Raw genomic sequence first — 7,166 nt, forward strand, 5'->3', positions numbered from 1 at the left:
AAACTATACATGAGAATATATATATATAGAATAGAATAAAATTTACATAGACATTTTTTTCGAAGAGTGTTAATAGTGAAAACCTAGAAACTACGAGAAAACGAAGCAAGAAAAGAAAGAGTGACATTTTGAGAATAAAGGAAAAACTCTTGAATGTGAATAATTTATATAAATAGTTTACCGAATTGCTTTGACACTTCAAATCATTCTAACTTCGAACTTGGAGAACAAGAAGAGTTTACTGAAAGAGGAATTTAGAACTTGAAAATTGTCCATACAAAGTCAAATTAATGAATTTCTGTCATCTTAATAAAACTCCGTTTGGACTCATAAATAAGGGGTAATATGTTAAGTGAAAAATATGTTACCGTTTCATATAATATAAAAAATGTTTCACAACCAAAGCAATAAATCTGATCCAATTTAGATATCTCGATAGGTGTACCGAAGTTAAGTTTAAGTTATTTTACCCTCGAGATTATATCCTTATACCCACACATTCAACAGGGAGCAATTATAATATTATTTATTTTGACAAAGGGGTTTATTCTAATAAGACCACTTCCCTGTTATATATTATTAAGTTGAATTGCGTATGTGAGCAGTGTTGACCGAATGTATTGAGCCCTAAATTTAACTACAGGTAGGTATATTCAACAATGCCCGCTCTAAATCTTTACTCTGAGTCAAAAATAGTTTTGTGCAAGTCATTTTGGATGCAAAGATTTTTAGAAAATATAGTAAAATACGGAAAATATTTCGGTTAGTTTGGAAAAAATATGGAAATATACGTTCTGGTAAATATAAGCTGGAACGTATTTTATCCAATAGCTAGCTTTTGGAAATTCCGCTTTTTATTGGGAATCCGCTTTGCGGAATAGAAAATACTAGGTCCTTTGCTTAATTATCTTTAAAACTAAAATTGATTTCAATAAGTATGTATGCATACACTTTATTTACTCTTGCCTTTCGGCTTTGACTATAATTTACATTATACAATACACAGTTATATATTTTCTAACTGTTTTTAATAAGTATCCATCTGTATCTAATAACATTGCTTTTAAAAAAAATAATGTGGTTATTATAAAAGTATGAAACTATATTGTTTTTATTTATTCGAACCCTTTGCTGAATAACTGGTTTCACTATTATAAAAATATTTACATCCTTATATGTGAAAATTATGCATAAACAACGATCAATTGTTATTTAATTGATCAAGTTATTTAATCCTGGTTAACTATTATTCCTTTGTTCTACTAAATTGCATAAAAAAAATTTACTATCAATAAAATTGAACAGTAAATACTTTCAGTCACAAACTGCTTTTAATCACTTTAAATTTTTTTTATAAAAATTCGAAGCCGGTTAAAACCGGTTTTCTGGAAAAATGATTATTCGAAAGCCTGTTTTCTAAAATGTCGAGTTTTGTATAAACCCTAGTTGTACGCAAAGCAAATAGAAGAAAAATGTTGGCCACAGACTCATGGACTGTTGAAGAAGAAGTTGTAGGATTGTCCAGAACAGAAAGAATCAGAAACGAAATAATCAGCAGAATATCGGCATAGAAAAGAATATTATGGTCGAAAGGGAACCGCCGTTAATATGTACATACAAAAAAAAGGGAAAACATTTATGGCCAAGAAAAATTATAGAATGGACTCCGCCGGAAGAAGAAGAAAGAGGGGAAGACCAAGAAGAAGCCTGAAGGAATGACGTGTATGATACAATAAAATCAAGGAACTTAAACGAGGAAATGGATGATGATAGAAAATTGGGGAAACTGGGGACTGAGAGACCACGACAGCCGTAGATATCCGGACATATGCATGCATTCTGAAAAAGAATGAAAATCCAAATGGCTACTTGCTTTAGGTTGGAAAATCTGAATTTTTAAAAGGACGAGCAAGTCGCTAACTTTAACTTAATTATTAACTTTAAGACCCATATTTACCCAGCCGACAGAAACCGGGATACTGAGTGATTATTAGTAAATAATCAAACATGCGAATTTTTCAAGTCCATAAATACGAAAAAATACTTTCGATGCACATTTTGCTATTTAATTAACACGTATCTAAGTCAAATTAGTCTAAGCTGGGAGCCATTTCTTCCATGACAAAAGAGCGCAGTAACAGCCTCAGTAAAAAAAAGACTTGACATAAAGAAAATGTTTTGGGACTCATTGAAAAATGTGTTGGTGTACCTAGAATTATAGTTATTTTTATATAAATCCAAGAAGTTTTAATGTATCATAGGCTGTAATAAACAATACAAAAATGCAATTTGCTTTTGAGTAATCAACAAAGTGATTAGAAATTAAAGTAGCCAATAAGTAAAATAATGTCGGTTTAACCGACATACTTGGAAAACTGAATACTTAATTCAGGCAATAGCAGTACATGCTGTGGCAGTACTTTGTTACATGGAAGTGGATGGTAAGGGCAAAGCCAAACAGGGTCAATTTACTTCTAAAACGGAATCACCCTAGATGTAGCGCCATTAACTTGGAATTAACATCAAAATGACCAACCGCACTTAATTAGCTTGTAAATGGGCGATTGCTGGCCTTGAACTAGGCCATTGCCATCATGCAGTTGCATTATTTGTTTCTACAGCCGAGATTATACCTCCATTTGGACCATTAGCCGATATAAAGCCCGGAATACGCAACATGCAAACGTGGTTATACAACCCCTGATAAAGGATTAAACCCGTACGGGGTGGATCTTAGAACCGCATCTGGTTTTATCTAAATAACGTTGGTCGCTGATCTGGTTGCTTATTGTACTTGTCCTCCGGCCATTGTTCAACATATTGACAAGTTAACGAGCCTTGCGAAACGTTTGCTAATTACTAAAGTTTAACACAATACTGGTCCTTTCTCTATTACCGAATTTGCGATAAGTTCTCATTGCTAACTGCATCTGTTAATTAAACTGGTGGATCTAATCAATTATCTCGATATATGCGCAAAGATTTGATGATGAAGAAAAATTGCATGCAAATCGCCCTCAAACTAGATAATAGAAACTGAATTGAAAATGAGCCGAGTCGCTTCTGAAAACAGTCAACAGTGAAAAATAATCGTAAATGATAATAACTGATAAAGATGAAAGAGAAACTCTCATTATCAATATATTCTTTACAAATAGTTTACCTACAAGATGGGCCCACAGTTTGATTAAGTTACATACTAACATTTTCACAACTTGTTCAAGTGGAACAATAATGTGGGTTGCGACGTGTTTTATACTGTGTTTTTCCAGCTAATACAATGAACTAATTGTCACGTGGAATCAGAAAGGACTGAAAATAATGCGCTATTGGATAATTAATTAATTTTCATTCAGTAAGTTACTAGTTAAAAATAGAGCACGTTGTGTAAGTTCGTATCTTAGAAAAAATTGAGATTTTCAAAAAGAATTGCATCTGAATTTTGACTATATGGAATTGGTAGGTGGAAAACATTCCTTAATTTGCCAAATCATTATTTCTAGTTCTTGCCTGTAGTGAAATTGAGCTGTATAATCAACAACAGCTTATTAATCCTTGCATCACCATAGAACATAGTGGTCATAGTGAACTGCTCAATAATTAACAATTAAAATGTCTACAGAATATGACGTTTGAAAGTTTCTTATGCTAGAACCGAACACCAAATAATTGAAATAATCAATGTAATTAGTATATTGGTTTCATATCGACCACGACTTCGGCAAAATGATTAAAACAATCGGATAGCTTTAGACTCGTTATTTATTACTTCAAATCTCATCGCATTTCTTCTCATTTTGCAATAGCAAACAGTGAGGACGGGTGTATAAAAACAACTTGCTTTCATTGTTGGAGGTTTGTTTTGTTGAACAACTCTGAAGCGCGCCCAATTTTATTTTAACTGTTTTTTTGGCTTTCTGATTTGGAGTACATTATTTAAATATGTAGCATAAAAGTTGGTTGCATTTTTTAATAATCTTCTGGATGTTTACTTATCTATTTAGGATGTTCCAATACTGCAGCTTCTTAAAACTTATATTAATCACCTATCTAGATTATAAAATTTTTATTAGTCCATATTCATCAGAATGAACCAAGTCAGAGCGTTGAACATTGAGCAAAATTCACATGAAATGAACATTTATTCTTGACAATGAAAGTCATACGATTTGCATCAATTTGCTTACAATGGTTCTAATTCTGGGAAGAAACATCTATCACTGCATAGATGTTATGTGTTGTTATGGAAGAAAGTTGTAAGCCCACTGGAGATTTTCTAGTCTTAATTACCTAAACTACATGGACCGTTGGGATGTATTCTTCTTCGGTTGAGGAATATACAGCTGTTATTCAGAGTTTCAAATTAAATCAATTTTTGTAAAAGTGAAAATATAAATTCAGCTTTTTGCATGCCTGTTTTTCTTTGAACAGCACATCGTCAAAGTAAAGTAATTATTGTGTATCTGTAATGGGATGACGACTTTTCAAGGTGCAACAAATACCACGAGCTCATCAATTTTTATTAGTTAAGAAGAGATGGATATTGCAACGTGTGCTGCTATCTGTTTGATTGATATTTTCACATTGATAATAGTAGGTACTAATTCAAGTAGTTTTTCCGTAATTTTGAAATTTTTAGTGGTTACTATATCTCATTCTTAGACAATAAATGCTCAAATTTGAATGCAGTTTTGTTGTTCCAGGACTAAACCTAAATCAACAGCAATATTTACTGCTGAAATAATATTTTGGCAATATGCTGATTTGGCCGCTTTTCTCTTTAAGGAGACCGGCGTTGTTTACAATTTTCAGACAATTTCTTTGACGTAATTATAATTAAGTAATTTGGGAAGGTAAACAATAATTATCGCTGCCCATCAAGTATAGCGAGGGTGTCTAATTGAAATTTGATATCAAATTCAGGTCGCCTTTAAATGCTTGTATTTTCGACTCGCTGTCAGTATTCTAAATTAGAAACTTAACAGCGCATCAGCCCAAACGGAAAACTTTGAAAGTGTCTGTTAAATCTACATGGCATCGAAGTAGAAAAAGTGACGCCTTTGAGCTAAATTAACCGTAAAGGGGATTGCGCCAATTCCAGCAGAGACGCTATATAACTTGATCGTATATGACATGCTTATAACTTTTACGTTTCTCCCCCGTTTTTAATTCGATCAAGAATTATACAGTTTCAGGTAATGTTGCGCCAAGCGATTCGTTTGCTTCAAAGCTTGAAAATTTGAATAAGTCATCTCAAATGTGATTAACATTATTTAACCTTAATGGATCGTTTTTGTTATGAATAAATAGGATAATAAAATTCTGCTGTAATTATATGATACGCATTATTAGTGTTACTGTTTAAAAACATCCTTTTGTTACGACGTAAATATCGTATACATCCAGGTAGAAGCATATGTCCACTTACGCCGAATATACAACTAAAATAAGACGTAGTATCGTTTCTACTATGATCAGCATAATTAAAGTAAAAAGTCTCATCAGAAACGAGAAACGAGAATTCAGTCAATCAAAGTCGGTCAATAGATGTTAGTCAACAAATATTAGTCGTTTGAAATCTTTAATCAATCTCTCGATGTCTAACTCAGTCTCGATGATAAACAGTAGTTGTGTACAATTTAAAATAAAGTTTTCAATTAATCAATAAAATTGTAGGTACACATATACTGATATACAGGGTGTCCCACCAGGAACCGCCGCAATCGATATCTGGCAAACCATGATTAGAAAGAAATTTGAAAATTGCACAGTGCGCCGAAGGGCATGGAAACTAAGAGACAGCCAAAAGACAATATTTCGAAAACAAAAACACTTTTGGAATAAACAACTTTACACGAACTTACCTTTATTTTTAATACTGAATAAGACAAAATTATCAAAAATCCGGGGTTCCATTAAAAAAAAATGATTTTGGGCAGTTTTCTCAACGTGATTTTGAAACTTATTTTTTTAACACTTCGTATTAATAGTTATCAAAATTTTGTTGAAATTTCATTAATGTAACTCTTTTTCAAAAATAAATGTCACTCATTTTAAGTAGAACATATTCTCTTATAGGAATTTATATATAGATATTTATATATATGTATAATAGTAATTTTTTACATAAAACTTGAAATACAGGGTGTCCGGTAAGCTCATGATCAAAAGGGTACTGCAATATTCTTGGGACCAAAAGAAGACGATCTGACCTAACTTTTATTAACAAAAAATGTCTGGCTCCTCTGCTATTAATGGTCAAAATTCTTCAAAAAAATTATCTTTTTTGAAATATCGGGAGAATGGTACGATGTATTTTAGTGAAACTCGTTGTGAATTTGTTCTTATGTAAGACTCATATTTTGATGAAACGAATTTGTTCTTATGTAAAACTCATATTTTGATAAAACAATCGAGTTAAGCCGTTTTGGACAAGTGGTGAATTCTTGAGTGTCGTGGTACAAAAACTATCAGAACTTTTTAGTTGGAGGGTGAAATCAACTCAATTTTTTTAGGTTGATGCACTAATCATTTATTCATAATTTTGTGCTCTTTGTAAAATATTGTAGCATTCATAATTTTTGCGAAAAAAAATATTTCTGTTTCCTTGCCACTTAACAATGTTAGACATATATCGTGATACGAGGCATAAAATCATTGTCAATCAGTCTCACAAATTTGTTTTGAATGACCTTTTCTAATGAAGAAGTCACCGACATGGTCAAAGTATTATGGTTTTGCGAAGACAATTTGCGTGAAGCGTACGCGTTTACACGGCGCATATTTGCAGTAAATGTCTAGTCACTTAGCAATCTAACTGAATAGAAAACAGACATATTTTTTTACGCAAAATCTATGAATGCTACAAGATTTTACGAAGAGCACAAAATTGTGAACAAATGATTAGTGCATCAACCTAAAAAAAATGAGTTGATTTCATCCTCCAAGTAAAAAGTTCTGGTAGTTTTTGTACCACGACACTCAAGAATTCACCACTTGTCCAAAACGGCTGATCTCGATTGTTTCATAAAAATATGAGTCTTACATAAGAACAAATTCACAGCAAGTTTTACCAAAATACATCGTACCATTCTCCTGATATTTCCAAAAAGGTAAATTTTTTGAAGAATTTTGACCATCAATAGCAGAGGAGCTAGACATTTTTT

Source organism: Dendroctonus ponderosae, unplaced genomic scaffold, assembly GCF_020466585.1.
Source record: "Dendroctonus ponderosae isolate FM_Combo_2020 unplaced genomic scaffold, Dpon_F_20191213v2 Dpon_F_20191213_1, whole genome shotgun sequence".
Taxonomy (NCBI): Eukaryota; Metazoa; Arthropoda; class Insecta; order Coleoptera; family Curculionidae; genus Dendroctonus; species Dendroctonus ponderosae.